At 48.2% G+C, this 24998-nt stretch overlaps 1 protein-coding gene across 10 annotated transcripts in view; it reads left to right on the forward strand.

Annotated features, from left to right (window-relative positions):
• PKNOX2 (PBX/knotted 1 homeobox 2) overlaps nucleotides 1-24998 on the forward strand; it is a 321964-nt gene that overhangs the window by 110890 nt on the left and 186076 nt on the right. For 8 of the 10 annotated variants that reach the window (XM_058424449.1, XM_058424454.1, XM_058424447.1 and 5 more), the window contains one exon: nucleotides 11163-11233. The exons of the other annotated variants lie outside the window; for them this stretch is intronic. The gene's annotated coding sequence lies outside the window, so the exon portion shown is untranslated. The remainder of the gene's footprint in view (nucleotides 1-11162; nucleotides 11234-24998) is intronic. 10 annotated transcript variants of the gene reach the window in all.

The following is a 24998-nucleotide window of genomic DNA, read 5'->3' on the forward strand; positions in this document are numbered from 1 at the left end:
CACAAGGGTTGGTAAAGGCATGGTATCTCCTAGTTGGCTTTCAAGAGGGTCACACTGAAAGTTCGCTGATTCAGTTATTTTAAGACACAAGAAGGCAATTTTGCAACAAGAAAGGCCTCTTGTTACTGGCGATCTTGCACATGAGTCTTGAGAAGGCAGCGGCTGCTGCGGCCTTGCTCACACAGCTTTTCCCCTTTGCCCCTGGACGCTGCTAGCTCTTCAGTCCGCCAGAAACACAGCTGCCTTTGTGTCTTCTACTGATGACTGTCTCAGGCAGACCTTCCTGCAGCCCAGTAGAGGGCTCTTCCAGCAAGTCCTGCCTCAACAGGGCCTTCCCCGGCCTCTCCGTGCCTGGGGAGTCGCCCAGGCCAGCCCATCCAGCCAGTGCCACCTGCAAGCTCTGTGGCTGGCAGGTGCCAGGTGGAGACTGTCAGCTGCTCAGGAGAGAGATTGTTCAGGGTAGTTACTGCTAGCAAGGGATCCCATTTTATCTACCTGCCATCAGAGTAATCTGTCCTCTGCTGAGCACAGAGGAGCCATGTGCAGGTGAGGCAGGCAGATGGCCGTGCAGTCAGGGTGACTCTGACTCCGGGTTGGAGAGCGAAGCTGCCGGCCTTGCCTGCCTGGGAGGCCGAGGCCTATGCTGTGAACTCAGGAAATCTCCCGCCCCTCGCCTGTTTATGGTGAAATCAGGCCTCCCTCAGAAAGGCAGTTTTCCTACTCCGTTTGTTCTCAGATTGGTGTTATACCCTGGAGCCAAATTAGTGGCTAAGAACAATTGGAAACAAATGCTCTTTCAGCATCCTGCTGTGATCCCAGATCCAGGTGGGGACACCAGCCGTGGCTGTCTTCTCCACTGAGCCACCCCTCCGCAGAGAATCAGCATCCCAGAACCATTCAGCACAGCCAAACTCCCTCATAATCAGCCTGCACCGTACACATCTGCCTAACCTCAGTGAAACAAGCTGGAGCCCTGTTAAGTTATTTATGAAACAATATTCAGGACCGCCCCCCGGAGGCAAGTTAGGGAATAATGAATGCGAAGTGCCGTGGTGCCCTTTGGAGAGGCCTGTGGCAGGCCTGCTGGAGTGGGGACCATCTCCCTCCCCCAGGGGCTGGGTGCTCCCTCCAACGGCCTTCGGATGGCTGCCTGGATGGCACCTTTTCTGAGATGCCGATGACTGTTAGCTTGGCTTGGATTTGATAGTGAAATTCTTTCTACTCCCTCCAGCACTGGTCTGAGAAAGTGTGGCCTACCCCAACATGGCCCTGTCTGGATGTACCTGCCCCAAAGGGGAGTTAATAGAAGGTTCTGAAATGCCTGGTGGGGAGAACTCACCCTGCAGGACCTATATAGCTGCTGGATCATACTTAACTCCCTAGTCAACTGGTTGTCTGTCCCCTCATTAGACTGTGGGCTCCTTGAGGGCAGGGAACTGGAATTGTTGTTCATCATCGATTCCCAGCCTAGTGAAGGGTCTGATGCTTAGACCATTTTGTAAATGAATGAAGGGAATTACTGGCATGGCTTCCAATCTTGGACTTCTCTAGATAAGTCTCCACCACTCTCTGAACTGTTTCTTCAAATGTGAAATGCGGAGGTCAAGATAAATGATCTCTAAGAGTCTGCCCAGGTCCATCCCTCTCACTTCTAGCACTGACTTCTGCACTGAGCTGCCCCAGACTCCAGCTCCCCCACCCACTGCCTCTGGGCTGGCTTACTCCTGGAGGGCACAGCCCACGGTAGCAATGTCCCCTCTGGCCTGGCGACCCTGGCTTAGTCATTATGCAGTGTTTCCAGTCTGGGGCTGGCTCTCTGATGCCAAATACTGTCCTCTGCCTGTGCTGTTTTCCCCTGATGCATCTTCAGTCTGTCACTTTTCTCAGTCACACAGTTGAAAATTTCCTCCAAAATAAAGTCGGATGCAAAATGAGGACTTGTTAGCACAAAGAGATGCGTGTGTTCTGCCCTAGGCTGCACCTCCTGGGTAGGCTGTATTTCTTTTTTTCTCTGAGCTAGACCCTTCTCCACAAGGGGAATTAAAGGCCTCTTCATTTCCAACCAAATGAGGAAAGCCCAGGGATCAACGTGTGGCCCATCCATATCCCTTCATCATACTGCCTTTGTTCAGGAAAGCAGAGGTGTGGCATCTTGCCTCCTCCTTTCTGCCTGCTGCAGAATTTCTCTTGCTTCCTGTGAACCAACAACAGCAATGTTTACTTGCACAAGACACGTAATATTAACTTTTCAAAGTATGTAATTATTTCATTTCATTTTTACAATATGTCTGCGTTGCAGGCAAGGCAGGAATAGACATCTGGATTTATTTAACCCCTCCAAAGATTTATTGGTGTCTGGTCCAAGATTTCTTGGAATTTTAGGACTTTCTGGCTGAATGTGAGCCTAGTGAGTGTCTTCTCCACTGATTTTCAACCTCTCAGGGGATGTGGACAGCCTTGAAATCTTGGTGAAATCTGTAAACCTCTCCCTGGAAAAACTTACACACAAATACTATTCTGGATAAAATTTTCAGGGATTTGTGGACTGCTACCACTTTAAGGTTCTTCTTGCTCTGGTACAGCCACTGGGTTGAATAGATGAGGAAGCTGAGGCCCAGAGAGTTAGGGCAATGTGCACAGAGTCATAACACTATGAGGACAAGGGCCATCTCCTAGATCCTGTCTACACCCTTCCAACACGCCAAACCATTACTGCTGCATCACATTAGGTGCCCAAATCCTCTCATCTGTTTCTGTTCCTCCTATTCCCCTCTTCTTTTAGATTTCTTGCTTATCGTTTTATTGCTGTGGATGTACTCCTAGACGGTACAACTAGGAGCGCAGATACTGTCCTACACTCCTAAGTGGCCCCCTCGCCTACCCTCACGAGGCCTTTTTTTTTTTTTTTTTCTAAATCCTAAATCATTGCTCATTTTTCCAGCATCAGCCTTCTGGAGTTGCCTTCCCTGTCGGAGGCTGGCCCATCCGTCCCATCCTCAGGAACGTAGTCCCTCCTCCCTGGCAGCCTCTCCCCTGACTTCTCCCCGCTGGGGCTGGGAGGCTCTGGGTTCGTTGCACTCTCTGTCAGGCCTTGGCTCCCTTATCCTCTCCTTGGACTGATGAGCTGCTCCTTCCCCTACTCCTAAAGATCTCAGGCTCTTTATTTTTTATTATTCTTGATAGAAATTGGGAGACATTAATGGTGGCATATATACATATTTTTAAATTGTGGTAAAACATACATCACATAAAATTTGCCATCTTAAACATTTTCAAGCACCCCTGATAGCTCTCAATGACACCCTGCGCTGGCTGTCCTGGAGTCACCTGGGGGAGGGAGGGAAGGGGTTGCTAGATGGTGCATGTCAGTAATTTGCCTTAGTGTTTGATGACATTAAGTATATTCGCACTGTTGTGCAACCATCACTTCCATCCATTCACAGAACGCCTTTCCTCTTGCAAAACTGAAACTCCATACTCAGTAAGCAACAACTCCCCAGTCCCTCATCCTCCACCTCAGCCTCTGGAAACCACTAGTCTACTTTCTATCTCTGTGAGTTTGACACTCTCAGTACCTTGTACAGGTAGAGCCATACAGTATTTGTCTTTTTGTGACTGGCTTATGTCACCTAGAATATTGTCCTCGAGGTTCATCCGTGTTGTAGCATGTGTGAGAATTTCCTTCCTTCTTAAGGCTGAATCATATTCCATTGGATGTAGATGCATGCATGCCACATTGTGTCTGTCCACTCATCTGTTGATGGATACTGGGTTGCTCCCACTTTTGGCTGCTGTGAATAAAGCTGCTATGAACACAAGTGTACAAGTATCTGCTTTAGTCACCACTTTTGCTTCCTTTGGGTATATAGTATGTAAAAAGTGGAGGCACGTTTTTAAGGTGTCTTAATTATTTTCTGCCGTCCCTTAAGTCAATATTCATTTTCTTCATTAACACCGTTTGAGCAACTACTGACCTCACTGGGTCTGTGGCACCTGCCGCAAAAGGCACTTTCTCAGAGAGCCCCGGAGGAGCCACAGAGAACAGAAGAGACTTTCTACCAGACTTGAAAGGCTCAGGAGGCCCCCTGCTGCCTCCACTGCTGGTCCTGGCTGGAGCAAGGCTGGGTTAGACGAGGGTTAGAACCCAGCTCAGCCGTGTATCAGTGGCATGGCATGACCTTGGGTAGCGTACTTCTCCTCTCCCCTCGTTTACTTAAAAATCAGTGAAACAAAAAAGATACAATAGCCTCAACATCCTAGAGCAACTCAGTCCCGCACAACCTTCCACGATGACAGAAACGTGCTCCATCTGAGCCGTCCGGTATGACAGCCACTAGCTACATGTGCTGTTGAGCACTTAAAATGTGGTGAGTGAGAAGGAGGACTGAATTTTACATTTCATTTCATTTTAATTAATAAGAATTTGAATTTTAAAAGTCACACATGGCCATTGGCTACCTTATTGCACCATGCAGCTATGGAGGATGAAAACGAGTGGCAGTCATGTAGTCCATAGAAGGGGCTCAGCAAGTCCAGAGTCTGGCACATAGTAAGCACTCAATAAATGTTTGCTATTACTAGGTCTTATGTGTCTTGCTTTCCGGCCCACCACACCTGATGGCTCTCAATGCCACCCCACCCTGGCTGTCCCGGAGTCACCTGGGGGAGGGAGGGAAGGTGTTGCTGCATGGTGCATGTCAGTAACGAGCCTTGCACTGAATATTTCTGGTCTGCTACCTTCCCTGGAGGGTCATGTGAGCCGGAGTGGTATGTGGCCTGCTTTGCAAGTGATTAACATGGTGTAAGCAATCTGCATAGAGAGAAAAAACCCTCGGTTGGTATTCCATTATTCTATTAGAGTTTCAGAGCCAGGATTAAGTGGACATGATTTCTTCCTATGGGCCATTAATTTTGTTTTATTGCTGGTCTGATGGTCATTACCCTTTTTTGCCAATGCATTCCCCCATTAGGTTTGTACAATTAACAAAATATGTGCTGTTAGGGCTTTGATAGGAGGAATGGGATGGAAATAAAGGGAGGGGGTGCAACCGCTACAGAGTTGGGGGTGGGGAAAGTGCCCGCAATGAAGGGAAGCCTTCGGCACCTGCCTTCTGGCCACTGGCATTCCTGGGAAACTGCAGTAAGACCTTTCCCCAGCTCTTTCCCGACTAGGAGTGGAGGAGTTGCCCAGGTGAGAGGGAGGGACACTTGGTGTGTCCATGTGGGAGCGGTGCTGGCATTTCCTGGCCCTCCTCCTCCAGCCTGCAGCTGAGTACGGCACAGCTGAGAACATAATGTGACACCCCCACCACCCCCACGCTATCACCTTGAACCTGATACTGCTCAGCAGGCAGCATGAGTCAGCCTCTAGGTGTCCGGCCCCATGACGGGGGAGACTTCTGGGGCAACACCTGCCTTCTCTCTATGGGGCAAACAGGAGGACATGTGCCCAGTTAAAAGGAAACGGCCGATACTCTACATCATCCAATGATCGACATGTGGAAATGCAGAATTGGCATGTTTAGGTCATACAATTTCTGGAGAAAAGTTAGGAATCCAGATTTCTCAATGTGAAATTTTGCAAGGTTTAGATGTTGGCAGATATAAAAACACTGGACAGGCAGGAGTCAACCTTGGGGCTGCTAGTTGGCAACCTCTGCCAGTCAATAAGGAGTCGTGGAAGGGTACTAAAGGAGACATGGACAGATGAAAATTGTGTTTTAGGAAGATTCCCAGGGCAGGGTTGGTAGGGTGAATGTGCAAAAACAGGGTGAGGCTGGAGACAAGGAGAGTTGGGTTAATGATAATGGGATGGGTAGAAGAGCAGCGATGCTTGTGAGGGAGAATTAGTAAGTCTTGGGTCTTGGTGTTTCAGCACTACAGAGAATGTCCATGGGGCCAGGGAGGCTTGCTTGTGAGCAGGCCCACCCTCATGCTCGAGGGTTTACCTCTGCTGAGACCAAGCCACTCTGTGAGCCCACACCACCCAGTGTATGTGAGTCTTCCCATCCCAGGCTTGGAGGGTAAATTGCTTGCTTCTGTCTGGTGTGGAAAGGTCATAAGTATGTCCAGTTCTTTCTCCCATATGGGATAAATATTAGGGTTAACCCACCAGTGCCAACATTCCTAAGATAACTTCATATGCATACCTATACTGACAGGTCCAGGCTCAAGAGTCGAGGCTTGGCCTGGGCAGGGCCTGAGGAGTGTCACAGAGGAACCCTCTCCAGGTCCTTTGCAACTGGGTGCCCAGCACTGCCTGTGGCCCAGGGGGGCTGAGGACTAGTGTGGAATTAGCATCCAGGCCCAGTGGGCTTTGAGGAAGTCTGTGCAGTACCCTCAGTGCTGGATGCATAAGAGTCTCAGAGCCAACAAGTTAGCACTAGGTAATTATATCTATTTAATTACACAGCTATTGTGTCATTTAGAGCCTGCTGGTCAGGGGTCACAGTGCCTGACTGACAACCTCATGGAACAAGTGTAAGCAACTGCAAAACATTATCAGGTGATGAGGGTGCATGGGTAGAACAGAGCAGGGACTCAGTGAGATATGGTGGGAGCTGTGGATACGCTGTTGGAGGGACGAGTGGTCCATCAGGTGTTCGCTCCTGGAATGGCCTATCTCAATCAGATTTTTCCACCAAAGTTTTGTTTCTCTTCTGGAAGCTTGGCTTATAGGCCTATGGAGGGCTTCGCAGAGGACAGGAGCATCCAGAGAGACTCCTAGTGTTCAAGAAGGAGTTGTCACAATTTGGTCCTCATCCCCAAAGTCTGGCTGGGGCAAGAATAGGAAAACTTGTCATGGGCAGCAGGATGAATGCAGAAGTCCTTAGTCTTCTGGATTTGCCTCTCTTTTTCCTATTCTGTTGCAGCCATTTTTAAATTAAGTTATTAATATGTCCTAGGCATTGCACAAATGAGATGGTACATGAACCATCTCATTTAAAGGTGCTACTGTTAGCACGCTTTTAAAGATGAGAAAATTGAGGTTCATAGAAGCTAAGGTTAGGTAAATGATGGGCCCTGGCTTAAACCTGAAACTGTTTGACTCCAGCATCTTTACTCTTAACCTCAGTGATACACCGTGCTAGCAAGAGACTTAGCGCCCTCCCTGGAGGATTGGTTTGGGCAATCTCAGAGATTGTCAGATGGAGTTTTATTTTAAAGATCTAGTAGTTTAACTCTATCACTTTGCAGATGAGGAAACTGAGGAATACAGTGATTAAAGTTCCTTGTCCAAGATCAAACAGTAAGTTAATAACAGAGTCAGGGCATGAACCCATGTCTGGCTGACCGCTCTGTCTCGTGCTCTCTGTGTCAGACCTATGGCATTGCTAAACCCCCAGCTCATCTTCCTCTTTACCTGGGTATGTGTCATAGATGCCTGCACAGCTATCCTTGAGGATGCAGAGACAAGTTCTATCATGCTACCTCCTATGGGAAGCTTTCTTCTGTCCCTCTCCCCGCCTGTTTTCCAAATAAGCATGACCATTCAACTCCCTCCTCATTTACCATTTCATAAATTCCCTCATATCTATAAATGTGAATCGCCAATCTCATTTATGATTCTATTTTATTTTCATGATGAATAAGACAAGCCTGAGTTCAAATTCTGGTTGATTATTGCACGGCTGAAAGCCTTTGCCATGATTATTTGCCTGCTAGGATCACAGACAGCTGGCTTTGGAAGGCCCTAAAACATCAGGCACATGGATGGTTCCCCAACAGGCATCCATGGGGTAGTGCCAGTCCAGGAAGATTTTTTTCAGTGGTGCATACTGATGAGTGAAACATAAGTACAGTGTGTAGAGACTGCATGTGCATACACACACAGGTGTGTGTGTGTGTGTGTGTGTGTGTGTATAGAGAGAGAGAAAATGATGCTCTGTTTCTCAAAAGATGGCCCTTTATTGTGAGATTTTTGCACTCTTTATTTTGGGGGAGATGAATTATTTCATGAATTGATGGTGAGAGAAGACACTATTAATGTTTTATCAAAATGCAAGTTTGTCAACACTATCAGCCTTCGAATGCTGTTCAACACTTTACTGATGGCTGAAACCCAAATCAGGGAAACATGCTTTGAGCAGTTTCTCACCCAGTGCAGGATTCTCCTCTCAGTGTTGGGAGTTCACTACCTTCCAAGGAAGCCTCGCTCATTTCTGGATGGTTCTCATTGCCAGAGAATTCTTTCTTATGTTGAACTGCAGATTGGCTTCCGCTAACATCTAAAGTTAGTCCTAATCCTATCATCTAGAGCAACACAGTCCCCGTCTCACATAGTTTCTTCAAATATTTGGAGGACTACCATGTGGGAGAAGGATTGTATTGCTTTAGTCACTAGAGCAAGGACCAGTGGATAATTTTAGAAAGGGACAAGGAAGATACATGTCTAGTTTTTTCTACCATATCTTCTGCCTCATAGCCTCCTAATAATACTGAAAACAGCCACAACAGCAAAGATAGCTAACATTCAGCGAGTGCTTATTTTGTGTAAGGCAGTGTTCTAAGAACCTTTCAGTATATTAAGTCATTCATCCTCACCACCACCTTCAGAGGAGGAGTTAGCATTAGCCCTATTTTATAGATGAAAAACAGGCACGGGGGCATTAAGTAACTTGCCCATGGTCAAGCCAGAATCGAAACCTATCCAGTGTGATTCCAGAGCCTACCCTTTGAACCACTAGACTTCTAACCCACAATTTAACCACTAGACATCTTCTCTCTCCTCTCTTTTCTATTCATCATTGTCAAAGTTCCTAAAATATGATGCTGAAACTACATATAGAACTAATACAAACTGGTAAGTTCAGAATGGAGGAGATCATTCAACCCTCAGCTGGATACCATATGGTTATTACTGCAACCTATGATCACATTTAGTGAGTTTGGCAACAATATCATACCCTGGGCTCATTTTGAGCTTGGATTTAAATCAAATAGTCCAAGTTTTTTTTTTTTTCCAAACTGGGTCATCCCATTCAGTTTTTTGTTTGTTTGTTTGTTTTGTTTGTTGTTTTTGCAATACTTTTTAATGTAAGAGTGGGATTTGGTATATATATTCCTGTCAAATCTTTTCTACAAGAGTCTGTGAAAAAAAAGTGGGTTTGCATGTGGATGTAGGATATACTAATTTGATGGTTTAGAGTAATGAGATTGTGGGCATTTTTTCTTTGTTTTCAAAATTATTTCATTTGCAGTTGTCATGATGTTATTGGGCAAGAAATAAAAACCCGTAAAGGAAAAATGAACTTTTAACTTTTGGCCTGTTCTTTCAGCCTGCTAAAAGTTTTATAACAATCTTGAATCTATCCCTCCAGCACAGTAGCTGCTTTTCTCAGCTTTGCATCATGTGCACCTGGAAAGTCGGCCATATCTTCTTTCAAGTCACAGGTGTCTCAGACAGACAGTCCCAGAGGGCAGGGATAGAGCATACAGCTCCATGTAATTTAATCTAGAGATTTCATGTACCAAGTTCATATCATGCTCAGTAGTAATATGTAAGTAGTTTAGAATAATACAAGTTGGAACCCATTGCCAGCCAAGGGTTGGTTCTGAGGTGCTGGTGGTGGACTCTGGTTGGAATGATGAGAGTCCACCATTCAACATTTCAGCAGATATTTACTGAGAACCCAGCACAGGCTGGGCACTCTGCTAGGTTCTGGGGATATAAAGATGCATAAGACATGGTCCATTTCCTCAATGGTTTGTAGTCCAGTGGTCTGGTTCCGCCTCTGAGGCACCTCCATGAGCCATGAGCCTTGATCATGCAGGTGTAAGGAGACAGCCCCTGAGGAAATGCCTTTGCCTCGAGGAAGTCATCATGAACAAGAGAGAAAATTTGATTTCCTCAGCCCATCTCACTACACCCCATGCCTGAATCTTCTAACTGAAATTCCACCTTCCAAAAAGGCTTGCTTGTCTTAATTAAAGGGAAAGTACTAAAGACGGCAGGGACACGTGAGGGTTTACATTATGTCAAGTCCTTTTTGAACAACCTTCAGTGTCTCTGTGATCCCACAGGCTAGCCTGACCTCTATTGCCTGACACCGAAATCCTTGGATGCTCTGGCCCTACCTTGCTGAGCTGGCACTAGTCTTTCCTCTAGTGTCTTTCAGGCAGACCAGTCTCTGCGTCATCCCAGGACCCTCCATGCTCTTCTGCATCTTGGCTCTTGCTCAGATAGCCCCCTTCTTTGGAATGCCCTCTCCCTTCCTCCCACCAGCCAATTCTTGTCTGTCCAGTCCACCAAGATCCCATTCAAATTCCACCTCCTCATGAAAACTCCCTTGAGTGCCGCAACTCTTGCAGACTTTGTGTCTCTGTGGAGAGAGAATAGGCATCACTTCTGCACACTTTAGCACAACTTCATATACAGTCTGGCCTTATTGGGAGTTCTTGTATATGGGTGATCTCCCTTCCCCAGCAATGTGGAGGCAGTGCTTGTATAACAGGACAGCATGTGTAGATCACAGAGCAGACAACTGATACATATGTGTTGACTGTTTTTATTTTTACAAAATTGTTTTTTCCCAGAAACAGAATTAAAAGCAGGCAGATTTTTTTATCTTTCCAGTCCTGCCCCATCATTCTTCTCTATGCACATTTTTCTTCCTGCCCAATTGGACTCTTCACCTTTACTTGCAAGTTCTCATCTGCAGCAAGACTTCCATATTCCTGCGGTAGACAACAGGATCAGTGTTGTTTGCTCGCCTTTTGCAGCCTTCCCTGTCTAGATTGCAAAGTTTCACAGGGGCCCTGCTGCTCTGTTCCCCTGCATGGGGTCTTCCAATAGGTAGGAGGCACCAGTAAATGATTATTACCTTGGTCAGCTCAGGGCACTTGACAACCATGAGCCTTTTTTCTCCTCTGGTAGTCCTATAGGGAAGGGGAATACAAGTCCTATGAAATGGAAGCATCAAGCAGGTAGAGGAGGGCATGAACCTCTAGCTCTGCCCTGATTAGGTCTCTAAACAATAATGGTTTTGCACAAGGAGTCTCTTGCTAGGAAGCTTTCTCACTCAGCACTGTGGGCACCTGGCTGCCAGCCCTGGCCTTTTTCCTGAGCCATACCCACCTCTGGGTTTACCCCCTTCCCCACCCTGGCTTTCACTTCTGCAGCATCTTACACAGTCTATAAAGATGTTTTCTTTCATTGGCAGGTGAAGTTTGGAGCAGGACTTCTGAGGCTTTCTATCCTCCATGCTGCTCACTAGAAAAGGGGCTGTGAACTGTAAGTAACTTTGATTGGCGTTTTCCATGCTGACTCAATAAGGTTAGGGGTTAAAGACCAGCCCTGAACCTGATCTTTAACAGCCATGCATTGTGCAAGAGAAACACTCAACAAAGAGCTAGTCAGAATGTAAAATACAGTGGAACTCTAATTAGATTATGTCTGAATGTGACAAAGAGGCCCTGTAATATGACATCCTATTTAATTAGACTATATTGATTGTGCATTAAGGTGGACTTGATGTGTTACATGTGTTATGAGTGCCGGAGAAGGAAGCTCTTGAGTCTGCAAGGCCAACCCAGACCCCAGCCACTATTGCCTGTGGGCTAAGCCTGGGAGGCAGCGAGAGGAGGAAGTGGCAACATCAGTTCTTAAACTGGGCCAAGTTTATAGCCTGCACTTGCTTTTACATCTGGTTATTTCTGGGGAGGCATGAGGGAGGAAAAAGGAAATGCTGCTGACCGCTTCACTTCCATCAGCCCAGTAATAGCTTGACCTCTTACTTAGGCTTATTTGCTCATATTGGTTCTCCCCACTTGGCAAAAGCCTACCCACCTGTGGGACCCGGCCTAAGTCCAGCCTGCTCCATGGAGCCTTCCTTGGTAATGCCAGCTGGAAGCGATCTCTTCCCCTTCTGAAATTCCGCAGCATTCACACACGCTGCCCCTGCCTGTGTCCCCTGTGTCTGTCCCCACCTCTGGCTGTCACATTACCATGCCCTCTCCAGCAAGGCCGTGAGCTCCTGGGGGGTAAAGTCTGGGATTCCTACTTCTCAGTCTGCCCACTGCACCCTCAGCCTAGTCGCTCTTTGGTAAGTGTTACCTGGTTGACTGAGTTGCCCTGGGCAGGCATAGTTTCCCGACGCTGCTTATGGGGCTACCTGAGGCTGAGCTGTTGCTGCCGCGACTTTGATAGTACATTGGCTTCCAACCAGTCCATGGAATTATAAATGATTAACCGTTATCAGCGCACATCTTCACCTCTGTGTAAAAATAGATTGACTGTAATGAGTATTTGAATAAATCATAAGAATGGCTGCCCTGCGATCGGCTAACATCCTGCCGATGGCTGCCCGGTGAGTGAGCAGGGCGCCGGCCTTCCCGCCTAATGGCCTGCGATTCAGCGCCGGTCGCCTCTGTGATTGACGGACCTGGGCTCCCAGGGCACCTCCTCTGCAGCCCTGCTCAGGAGCAGTCGGATCTCCAAGCTGGGGGGTTGAGGGGAAGGGTACCTCCCTCCATCCTGTTCCAGGAAAGCCTGCCTAGGAGGTGGGGTGGGGGTGGGCGGAGGGGCAGACTAGAAGATAATGACCTTTGTGAGAATCGATGTCTCCTCGCATCGGAGGTTAGAGGGACCTCATAAGTCAAGTATGAGGAGCAAGCTGAGCGTGAACCTTAATGAGAGCTGAGAGCGTGGGGGGACATAGGCCTGCGCATCCCCGCCCCCTCCCCCCCACCCCCGCTGATCTCTGAGGGAAGCCGGGCACCTCGGCTCTGGCCACCACACCCAGGACAGCTCCCTGGCAGGGACACAGCCTTGGGCCTACAGAGAGGAAGCAGCAAACACAGGTTTCTTCAGGTCCCAGGCCTCTGAAATGGAAAGATTCAGATGACCTTGCAGGGAGTGGTTTACCAGGGTGGCCTCAGGCATGGGGAACCTGCCTTTTGGAGGGAAAGGAAAAAGAGGAGAGGGGGAGGCAGGCTCAGGGTGATAGGGCCTAGTTGAGGAGGGAAGGGTCTAAAAGTCTGAAGTTTCAGAGACAGGGCCAGTGAGGGCTGGATTTGAGAGGGAAACAGCAAATAGTCCAAGTTAATTCCAGTGGTGTCCCATTTCTAGGCTATGTAACAAATCACCCATAACAGAATGGCTTAACGTCATTTATTCTTCAGGTCAGGAATTCAGAAAGGGTGTGGTGGGGCAGCTTGTCTCTGTGCCACCAGGTGCCACCATGGAATCTCAGTGGGGGCAGCTCAAAAGCTAGATGCTGGAATCATCCAAAGGCTTGCTCCCTCATCATTCTGGGCTTTGATGCTAGCTGTTGGCTGAGAGGTTGGCTGTACTGTCTTGGCCAGACCCATGTGACAGCTCCATGTAGCCTGAGCTTCCTCACAATATGGCGGCTTGATTCCAAGAGTGAGCATCTAAGAGATAGCAAAAGCCAAGTGGAAGCTGTGTTGCCTTTTATTACCTGCCCTTCAAAGGCAGGCAGCATCATGGCCACTGCATTCTTTCAACTGGGGCAGTTGCAAAGGTCCACCTAGGTTTAAGAGAAGGGAACATAAATACCCCCCTTCTCCATCTCTCCAAGGAGTATCAACATCACTTGAAAGAACAGGATGAGGAATAGGGATGTATCTTGTTGCAGTTGTCTTTAGAGAATACAGTCTACCACAATTGGTACTCATCAAGTTGGTGGTCTGGCACAGCACAGCCTCATCTATTTCTCAGAAAGAATAAAAAGAACCCTTCTTTGGGGGTGATTTGTTCTCCCTAGAAAGACAGGCTAAAGAACCCCCTGCCTTAGATAAATTAAACTGTCCCTTAATTCACAGAATGTTTGAGTCGAAAGGGCCCTCAGAGGCCAGGCAAGGATTCCTTCCTGGGCAGGCCATGCTGGTGTTAGTAGGTCCTGCAGCTAGCAGAAACTTCAACCTCAGGGTCCATCTCAGCGGAAACCCACAGCTTCAAGTGTCAGGTCTGGAGGAGTCCTAGACTGTGAGCTAGGACTCCACAAGCCTTAAGACCTTCATTCACATCCAGGGCTCCCTGGACCTCCATCCCCATGGACTTCTAAGCTGGGATAGGTTTCACACAAAGATTAGGATTTAAGATGCTACAAGGGGCTGTGCTGTAGCTGGGGAATTCTGGGCGGACCTTCTTCCCTGACCCCACGTCCCCCGCTCTCCTTCCTTCCCCTCTGCCACATACTATGTCCTGAGGACATAGTATGGGGGTGGGGGGGGGGCGGGGATGCGCAGGCCTTCAAGAACTATAGTCTCTTTCCTTTGCCATTTTTCTGACCTGGATGCAGCTAAATCCTGGAAGAGGATCTGAGTGTCTCGGGTGCCTTGTTGTGACTTAAGGGGATAGAAAAAAAGCCCAAGCAACCAAAGAGTAGAAACAACCAGCCCCTATCCCCAAAGGGCTGAGAGCTGAGAACGGCTAACACCAAAGGGGAGGGGGCAGGGACGAGAGGGGTGAGTGGACTTGGTCTTGATAAAAAGTGCTGGAGTTTGGAGGGAGAGTCTTGGATTCTTCCACTTATTGGGCACTTACTACATGCTAGGCATTATGCTAAGCACTTAGGGTGCGTTTTCTCACTGAACCTTCACACTATGTTATGGGATGCTATTATTATCTCTATTACAGAAGAGGAGAGGAGGCTTAGAGAGCAAGAGGAATACCCTAGAAAGTAACATAATTGAAATTCAACTTGAGACTTACACTATTTTCTTGTATGACACTCGGTTGACTCCTCTGTAAATGAAAATGTCTGATGGCATCATCCCCAGTGCTACCATCATTTCTAAGATTCTAAATATGCGGATAAGATTTTGGGAACTTGCTTAGATATATCTAAGCGGGCCTACTTCATGGAGGTGAGTCTAGGTGAAAGTATGGAATGATTTCCTGTTCTCTCCCCTTTTGTGAAACTTAGGTCAGGAAACTAACATTTAATTTGGGCACATGAAGGAAACAGATGGATACAAACATAAAGGTCATTTAGATTTTCGAGGCTCCAGCTTGGGAGAAGAATGTTGGATTTGAAGTACAAAGATCAGATTTGAAGCCCAGCCTTAGCACCGCTGTGATCCTGGGCACATCTCTTTGGCCTTTGGCTTCCTCATCTCTGGAATGGAAATGGGGTTGTATATACTTCCCAGGACTGCTGTGAGGACTCACTGCAGTCCAGCATGTGCACGTACCTAGAGCCATTCTTGGCATACAATAGGTACTCACTAAGGCTCCAGCCATTCACTTGCCCAGTAAATAAATAAAAGGTGGAGTTGGAAAGAAAGGCTATTCCTTTCCATTGCTTCTGACAGAGACGGTCAAGAATCTTGCCTTTAACTGTACTCTCCATAAAAGTTCACTCATAAACTATTGATATTTTAATAATACACATTAGCGTCTTGCCCTTTGACAAATGAATATTGAATGAGCAATAAAGAGGCAAAGCACTAGCCAGGTATACTGCTGTAGAGAAGCTGGGATCCTGGCTGGCGGTCCAAGGGAATGCCCCCTTTCCAGAGACCTTGTAACTCACCCCTCACCCCAGTGACCCCTAAGGAAACAGCTCTCAAAAACAGCTCAGAATCCAGCCTGCCCACCCTGGCCTGAGTAGGGTTTGTCTTCATTGTTTATTTCAGTTGGCTGGAGGGGACTTGAAAGGAGAGAGAAAAGGTCATTAAAGAACCACTAAAAGGGTGGATGTTTTACCCCATGTGAAACACTTTGGATTTTCCCATTACCTTTGCGAAAGGTGGAGGTTTCTTCTTCACATACTCTTTCCTCCGTAGATTGCATCTACAGACAGTCAGACAGTGTGCCCACAAGAAATCAGGCAATGAGCGTAAAAACAACAGACTCGATCCACCCCGCTCGACCAGATCTTGATGGGAACCTATGCTCGAAGGGTGTGTGCTAAGGTTTATAAGATAGAATTTCCTGCCTCTTCCGGCTTTGCAGCCAGCTCCGTGGCCCCAGCCTCCAGGTTCTCATGGCCTCCATCTAGGCTGGTAGTCCTTGAGTGTGCAGAGAGCAGTGACAGGGGCTTTTCGTCGGTCCAGCTTAATTGGTGTGATTTAATGGCGTTTCTGGAGGATTCAGATTCAGGCTTTCCGAGCTGCAAATCTGCTTTCTAAATGTAGAATTTTTTGTGGAGTGGTAAAAAATAATGGCTGTTCTGTGATTCCTGCCTCCTGAGCTAGGAGATTGCAATTTACATTATGCAAATAGACATTATGCAATCAAGGCACTTTAGCAGGAATCTGGCGGCAGAGAGGCCGATTGATGAGATGCCGAGGTCTGCAGCCCCAACTGGAGGCGCCCTGGAAGAGTGAGATGGAGTGGGGAGGGGGTGGACCGGGCAGGGGAGGAGGCAAAGAGTCTGTTCCCCTGGCCCAAGGAGGCCGAGTGGAGCTGGCCCAGAGATGAACGCATCAGGGAGCTGCCAAGGCGACTCTCTCAATTAATGGTTTTGTTTAATCATACCCCCTGTCCAGAAGAGTATTGTCTTACGGATAATTTCGTTTGCCTAACGAGATTTTGCTAATTAAATCTCCTTTCAGTTGGTGTGACTATGCCTGCAGGATAGGGGGCTATTTGGAGTCTTCTCCATAAACCTTTCTGGAGAGGAGCTGGGAAGGAGGGATGGGAGGGAGGAGAGAGAAGAGGTGGAAAGGAAGAGAGACCCTTTCCCGCTGCAAGCAGGGCAAGAGGCTTTGAGCAGAGTTTGGAAGCTGCAAGGTGGCTGCCACCACCCAAATCGCCTTTCTTCATCCACTGAAACGCAGTTCTAAATCCTTGTCCAGCCTGAAAGGATTTCCCTCTTTTTTCTTTCTCTGTGGTGCCTGTCACTTCCACCATTACCCATTCTCAGGTTCTTCTCAAATCCTCAGAGGGAGAACCAGGAGGCTTATAAGGAGGTTCTGAAGGGTTACTAAGTGCTGCTCCCAGTATCCCTGGCTGTGGGGGGGCTAGTGATGGTGTAGGATCCCCTCCTCTTGCCTTTGCAGTTAGCCAGCCAAGCTGGCTCTTCAGACAGGAAAAATTGCTCCAAAGCTAGCCTTTTCTCCAGGAATAGTTGCATGAATCAAAGAGGAAAATACTTCGTTAGACCCATTTATCATCAGAGCTAGCCAAGGAGAGCCTCCTGCATCTGGAGGAGCCTAGCGCTGTGCTTGCGATAGCTGGAGCCTAATTGATGCTGCTGTGATATGCGTCCATGCCATCCCCATGCTGGACCACCTCCAGTGGTTCTTTGCTATCCACAGGTTGAAGTTCAGCTTTCTTGGCCTGGCTGACCATGGGCTTCACAGTTCAACCATGGTCTACTTTTCTAACTTCATCTCTCACCCTGCAGCGGCTCCCCATCCCTGTAAATACAGACACTCAGATGCACAGGCACACTCCTACAGCTGATACCCCAAGTATGCCGTATTGCTCAATCTCCCGCGACAAATACTCTGTGTACTTTTGTGCCTCGGTGCCTTTGCACATGCTGCTTATCTGGACTATCCTCAGCCTGGGCGGCCCTTGCTCGTTTATCTCCTCTGTGACTTCCTCCTTACAGGCCTTCCCTGCCTTCCCCATCCCTATGCTGCTGCGTTCCTTTGCCTGTAGACCATCACAAGACTCAAACACAATTATTAGTCTATCTATCCATGTGAACCATTGAACCCTATTCTTCTTTCAATCCCAATATCTTGAATCATTCCTGGTCATAACAGGCACCCTACAAGACTGATTAAGAGAAAGGATGGGACTGGCGTGGTGGCTCACGCCTGTAATCCCAGCACTTTGGGAGGCCAAGGCAGTCAGATCACGAGGTCAGGAGTTTGAGACCAGACTGACCAACATGGTGAAACCCCATCTCTACTAAAAATACAAAAATTAGCCAGGCGTGGTGGCGCGTGCCTGTAATCCCAGTTACTCAGGAGGCTAAGGCAGGAGAATCGCTTGAACCCGGGAGGTGGAGGTTGCAGTGAGCTGAGATCGTGCCACTGCACTCCAGCCTAGGTGACAGAGCGAGACTTCATCAAAAAACAAACAAACAAACAAAAAATCCAACAAAAAAAAAAGAGAGAGAGAGAGGATGAAGGATGAATGTATGATTCAAGGTGAAGAGGGCGGAGTGATGGAGAGGCACTCTCCAGTTAAGCCCCCAAGCTCCAGTATGGATAGTGAAGATGGAGGGGGATGGGGGGGGTGGGGCAGGAGACTGATTTCTGCTGAGACCATACAGAGGTAGCTGCCTATCCATTCGTCACCTTCATTTCACAAGGTGAGGAGGGGCACTTCATCTGTTGTTCCCCGTCTATGTAGGGGCCCTGTGCTTGGTGTGTCACGTCTCATTTCACACGTGCTCACATGTGAGGTGGGTACTATTTTTGCAGAGGGAACTGAGACTCGCCTGTTGTCATCAGAGGACAAGGCAGTGTTGATCTGTAATTGGGCCCACTGGGGAACCCTAGGAGCATCTACCTGTAGGGAGGTAAAAGCTCCTATGCTTCCCAGTCTCCCCTCTTCATACTCCCACCTGCCCATCCACCCATCCATCCTTACTGGAAGCTAAGCCGCCCTGGGAGTTTGCCCTACTCTCTCTCCCCACAACACCAGGGTTCATACACGTTCTGGGATGCCTGCATGTACCTGCCTGTGTGTGTCTGCATGTGCTGGGGGCCTGCGTGGTGCACAGGTCCTGCAGGGTGGCCTCTGGTTACTGGTTCTGGACTGCTGCCCAGCTGGTGGGGGAACATCAGGGTTGGAGGAGTCTGCATTCCCTGCTGGGGATGGAGCAGCCCAGGGGAAATGGCTCAGGTCTTCCTGTGCAATGCGGGGCAGGGATGGCGGGAGGGCAGGTTGTGTGTGAGTGTGTGAGCAAGGCAGTCTTTCAGGAGAGTGGCTTTGTGTCCTTCTTGGCTCCTGAGTTTTAGTGCCCTGCTTGTTGTTCTTTGTCAGGGCACGTCTGTCCATGGCCTATCTCTTCATCTAGGCTTGCAATCATCCTAACATCCCCATCATGCTCTGCTGAGCCTGTAGTGTTTCTAGGTACACAGTAGGTGCTCAGCAAGTGCTCAGTGAATGCAATGCATAAGTGAAGGATGGAACAAATGTGCATTTTGGTGTCAGACAGACTTGGGTTCTGTTATTTACTTAGCTAGGAACTTGGGATTTAATTTTCTCATCTAGAAAGCAAGAATAATAATATTTCCTGTTCTTTCTCGAAGGGTTGTTGGTGGAGGATTAAAAGAGATATGTGAAAGTGTTTTATAAACTATAAAGCACTGCACAAATACAAGAGGCTATTGCTGTAATGGTTATCACACTTGAAGTGATCACTGTGTTTGAAAATTAGGGACTCTGTTTTCAGGAATGTAAAATCATCTAGGCCTGATTTGAACTCTGGGACTTATAGAGCAATGGTTATAGGAACTGATTCTAGATTCGGCCAACAGTGGGAGCTTTCAGGGCCTGGAGGCTCAGCCCAGAGGCCCTTGCCCTCTCCCCTTGCTGGTGGACTGTCCCTGGGGTGGGAGGATGAGTCTGAGAAGGTGGGCCATCTTCAGTTAAGCCACCTGTCCCCAAAGTGGGCCCATGGAGACGGTGTTCCCGAGTCTCTGCCATTGTCTGGACTCCATGTCTCGTTATCTTTGCATATGCTGTTCCCTCTGCCAAAGACGCTTTTCGCCCTTTTCTCCACTGGTCTTTTCACCTCCTGTGCCATAGTTGCTGCACTGTTTCCAGGCACCCAGGTTACCAAGTTTACTGCCATGAGGGAATCCATCACAGTGTACCTGGGACTTTTTTTTTTTTTGAGACAGAGTCTCGCTGTGTCGCCCAGGCTGGAGTGCAGTGGCATGATCTCGGCTCACTGCAAGCCCGGCCTCTTGGGTTCACACCGTTCTTCTGCTTCAGCCTCCCGAATAGCTGGGACTACAGGCGCCCACCACCATGCCCGGCTAATTTTTTGCATTTTTAGTAGAGACGGGGTTTCACTGTGTTAGCCAGGATGGTCTCAATCTCCTGACCTCGTGATCCGCAGGCCTCGGCCTCCCAAAGTGCTGATATTGCAGGCGTGAGCCACCGCGCCCGGCCTGTACCTGGGACTCTTAATGCCTGCCTCCCTTATCAGTGTGCGCTGCCAAGGGAAGTACTGGGCTTCACTCATCGCTGGAGCCCCAGAGCCAAGTGGATGAATGGATGGAAGGATGAAAGATGAAGGGAAGGGTGCAGCTTGGTAGCTGAACAAGATTGGAGCTTCTGAAGCACCCTGAGCTACAGGGGAAGGCAAGGAAGAAGAAGCTGCAGAGAGATCAGGACTGCCTTGCAAATCACCCCCACATTTCTGAGATATTTCCCAGCCAACCTCATGCTCCAAATGTCAGCAAGGCTGATCTTCCTTGGGGTCACAAGGTCTGGGGACCCCAGTCCCCTGTAGGTGGGTGCCTGGCCCTCAGCCAGCTGGCAGTGAGGCCTACATGCTGGGGCTGCGTCCTGAGGATGGAGAGGCATCTGCCTGTTGCCGACCTCTAGAGGTGAGCAGTCCTTCACGTGGGATGCAGACGCTGCCTCCCCTTATCCCCAACCCTTCCAGATCTGTCTCTTGGTGGGGTTGGCCCCAGCTGGCAAAGAATCTGCTATGAACCCTCTCAGGGACCTGGCTCCCTCGCCTTTCCCCTGAGTTGGAGGCATCTTGTGTCTTGCCTGCTCTGGGCCTCTCCCCACATTGCCCTCCCACTCCCAGCCCCAGGCAGCCTCAGCAAAGTGCCAGGGGGCTGGGAGGCTTTTCATTACCAAATGCACTGAACCTATTTGTGAGTGTTTTGCAAAGTGTTTAATCCAAGGTGTTCCCTCAATTAAATTAGTGCAAACATCTGTGTCCCACATCCACCTCCATTTGCATTCTGTGCCATTTATTACAGCGGGAAATTGGAAGGCACCTTAGGAATACTTAGGACCGAATTAGGCTAGGTTGGGGTGGGCATCTGGGGGAGGGCAGGGTGCTTGTGAGACTGGTCTAGAAAGTGGATCATTTTCCAGGCTGGGACTTGTGAGGACCCACTTCCTGGTGCAGGAGACCACATGGTGGGTGGTGTCTGGGCTTGAGACCACCTGGTCTCATGGGGGAGACTGGGTGAATTTAATTAATGCTGCTACTCCCCACCTGGGACCACGTAACTGCAGAGGCAGGAGAAGTTCACTGTTGCTGTTTTATAACTTTAAACCCAATTTTTAAAAAAGTGTATCAAGTGACCCATCTGGGACTCTCCCTGGGGGAGCCCTTCCATGCTGGAAGGTGTGTGATTTATTCTGAAACTACTCAGTCTTGGTGGCTGGCTAAGCATGGCTGGCAGCTTCTCTTCCCTTATGCCATGTGATCCCCATGGCTGTCAAGTGTTATACTTTAGGAGTCCTACTAATATACCAGTCTAGGAGGCATCAGAGAATAGTTTCTGCTGTGTGACAGGCCTGTGCCAAGTGCTTCACATCCACTATCTGTAGTCACCCTCCACCAGCCCTCTGAGTTAGGACAAACCAGGGACTGGAGCTCAGAAAGGCCAAGCAACACGTTCATGGTTCCACTGCTAAAAAGCAGAGCCACTGGGATTCAGACCTGGGTCTGCATGACGCCAAAGACTATCTACTTTCCACTGCACTTGGAGGTCTCTCTCAAATGAAGCAATTGGACTTGACTTTGAACCAGGAATGGTGCTGCCTCCTCAAATCCCCTGACCAGCATGCCCTGGCCGGGTTGTACAGAGGCTCTGGTCCTAGCCTGCCCCCATTAGGATGGCTTATCCTGGGACTTCTGGGGACCTATGACGGGTAAGCTCAGACTGCTGCTGACTCACCAGGAAAAGGGGAACCCTGGCTTCTGAGGGATGGGGCAGGGAGCAAAAGGAAAAGAAGTTTGAGGAGTGAAGGAGAGGCTCATAGGTTGCTGAAGGGACATTAATGGTTATTGAGTTTCTCAGTACTAAGCGAGGAAACCGAAATTCAGGCTGAACTGGAACCTTAGGACTCCCAACTACTGGGAGGGAAGTGATGCCAAGGCCTGGGAAAGTCCCGAGGTTTTGGTTTGTTTTGTTTTTAAGGGTGAGTGCTATCTTTCTAGATGCAAAATGTAAAATAAGATTGGAGCAAGAAACCAGGGTGGAAAGGGGATAGGAGGCTACTGTGGACCCCAGACCTCAGGAAGAAGAACCTCACCAATTCCCGGGGTTCTACCTAGAGATGTCCAGGGAACAGGAAGAATAGCCAGGAGGTGTCTTCGTCTGTTTTGTGCTACTGTAACAGAATACCTGAGATGGGATAATTTATAGTAAACAAGAATTTATTTCTCACAGTTCTGGAGGCTGGGAAGTCCAGGATTAAGGTGCTGACATCTGGCAGGGGCCTTCTTGCTGTGTCATAACATGGCAGGAGGCATCACATGGCAGAAGGACAAAAGAGAGGGCCAGAGAGAGACAGCAAGAGGGACTGGGGCACACTCCTGCAATAGCAAACCCACTCCCGTGATAAAGGTGGCACACTCACGACCTAAGCACCTCTTAAAGGCCCTGCCTTCCAATATAGTCATAATGGCAATTAAATTTCAACATGAGTTTTGGAAGAGACAAGTGTTCAAACCATAGCAAGAATATTCCTGGGACACCCTACTGGTGCTCATCTCTGCCTTCCCTTTCCCCAGTTTGCTCTGTGGTCTGGGCAGGACCACAGCATCTGGAGGAAGATGGTACAATGGAGGGACATTGAATTTGAGCTCAAATGTCTGCTCTCCCACTTCCTCCCTATGACCATGTCTTAGCCTTAGTTTCTCCATCTATTAAAGAATAATAATGATCTCACCCCACAGGATTGTTGGGAATATTAAGGGAAATATTAGGCATGCTTGACCCTAGATGGGGACTCAAGACATCACTGTGCGTTTTGCTTTTTCTTCCACAGCTCCTCTCTACTTTTCCCTCTTAGGCCCTGTGCTTTGATCCTGGGCATTAGGGAGGCTGTGGAGATGAGGATGGGCAACCCTGCTTCAGCTCACCCTCCTCACTTTCCCATTCTCTCTCCTCCCTCTCTCATCAAAAGACTTTAATAAATGCATCTCAGCATGTGGCACTGCCTGGGGCTTTATAAGAATAAATTGCTTATCCCAGCCCTTACTTCCTAGAAATGACAATCTACAATAAAAACGCATTTATTAAGCACTGTCTGTGTGTAGTACCCAGTGCTAGGCACAGCAGGGTCAGCCTGAAAGCGACCCCCAGGGCCTCTTGTCTCCTCCCAGACCCCAGCAGTTTCTGCTTTCTTTGGAATTGGCAGATCCCAGAACCATCTGCCTTTCCCGGCAGGATTTTGGACTTCTGTACCTCTTTGTTCCTCTCTGCTTATCCACATGAGGTCCTCTTTGCCTAGAATGCCCTCTACACCCCATGTTTACCTGGTTGGAACCCAGTTTCTTGATGAGGAGTGCCTCTGTGACAACATCTGTGCTGGGCTCATCTTCCTTGAGCTCACAGTGCCCACTGAGCATCCTCCTGGGACTCTTCCTCACCCTGGGTTTCTATACTGTCTCTACCAGAGGTGCCTAGCTCTAGTGAAGGGCACTAGAGGCCAAAGTATGATGTCCTAGAGCCAGCACAGGCCCTGGGGTCATCTCTTCTGCCTTGCCTGCAGGGCAGATTATGCCCAGTCCCTCCGCAGCAGAAGAGAATGCTGGGTTATTGGAATGCCTTCCCCTCTCGTTAGCCTTTTGCACTCAATAAATGCTTGTTTTGTTGGACAACTTCAGCAGCCTCCTTCACTGGCATGCTTGAGGAGAGGTTGTCAAAGCAGCAGCCTCCCTCTCTAGTTTCCAGGGTGTTCAATCTGAGAGCCCTTCCATGTCTCTGTTACTTGCAATTCTAGTAAAGATTTGCTTTCTCCCCACCCAGCCTCAGGATATGGGATCTCCAGAGGTGCGCAGGATAGGCAGAGAAGAATGACCCTTAGTGTATTACCCCTGCATCTTTGCCAAGGACATTTCCTTTTCCCAAAGTCTTTTTTTGCTCTCCACATGGCCAAATTCTTCCCATCCTCCTAGCTGCTATCCAACTCTTCCACAAAGTCTTCTTAAGAAGATCCTTCAGGGGAAAGCAATTTCTTCCTCCCAGAGCCCCTGGCCTGAACCTCCTGCCACTGACCATCCCAGGTATGTCTGTGTCTGTCCTTTTCCCCTGGGCCATGTCAGTCCTGGGTCCATGGCTGATGCTTCTGTGGCCCTCGCTCCGCCTGGCCTGGCTATTGGCAAGTGCTGAATTTGCAATAGATGCTTCCCAAATGAACAGGACTATTTCTTGTTTGTCTCAGAGGGAGGTGTCTGGGTTTTTCTCTCATCCACTGCTTGGAGTTTTCTGCTCCAGGGTTCTAATGAACCTGAAGGCAATTTGTCACTAGTTACTGGAAACTAGATGTTATGGCCAGCAAAAGAAAAACGGGTGTGAAATTCTGCTTGGTATACTGAGCAGACTGGAATTACTTTTGCACAGCAGCTCTGTCAGGTCCCAGGACACTGATACTCTAGAGGCAAAGCCTCCAAAACAGAGTAAGCAAGATGGGCCATTGGAATAAGAGAAGAAAATCTTGCAACTTCACTTATTTGTATTTTTATAAAATCTTATTTTACTTAGATTTCTATTTTTGAAATGTGTTTTATAAGACATATCATATACTGGTAGAGTAGTGTGGCTTACATACAATGTATATATTGTAACATATAATGTAGATGTATTATATATGATATATATGATATATATGACATATATACAATACATATACATATATGATATGTGTTATATATAATACATGTTATATATAACATGTTATATATACACATATATAATACATTTATATTATATGTTATAATATATACATTTTATACAAGCCACACTACTGTACCAGTATATGGTGTGTCCTATATGATGGGTCTCACTATGTTGCCCAGGGTAGGCTTGAATTGCCTTCAAGTGATCCTCTGTCCATATAACATATATATGTGTATATA

This window comes from Hylobates moloch, unplaced genomic scaffold (genome assembly GCF_009828535.3).
Source record: "Hylobates moloch isolate HMO894 unplaced genomic scaffold, HMol_V3 SCAFFOLD_11, whole genome shotgun sequence".
In the NCBI taxonomy this organism is placed as follows: Eukaryota; Metazoa; Chordata; class Mammalia; order Primates; family Hylobatidae; genus Hylobates; species Hylobates moloch.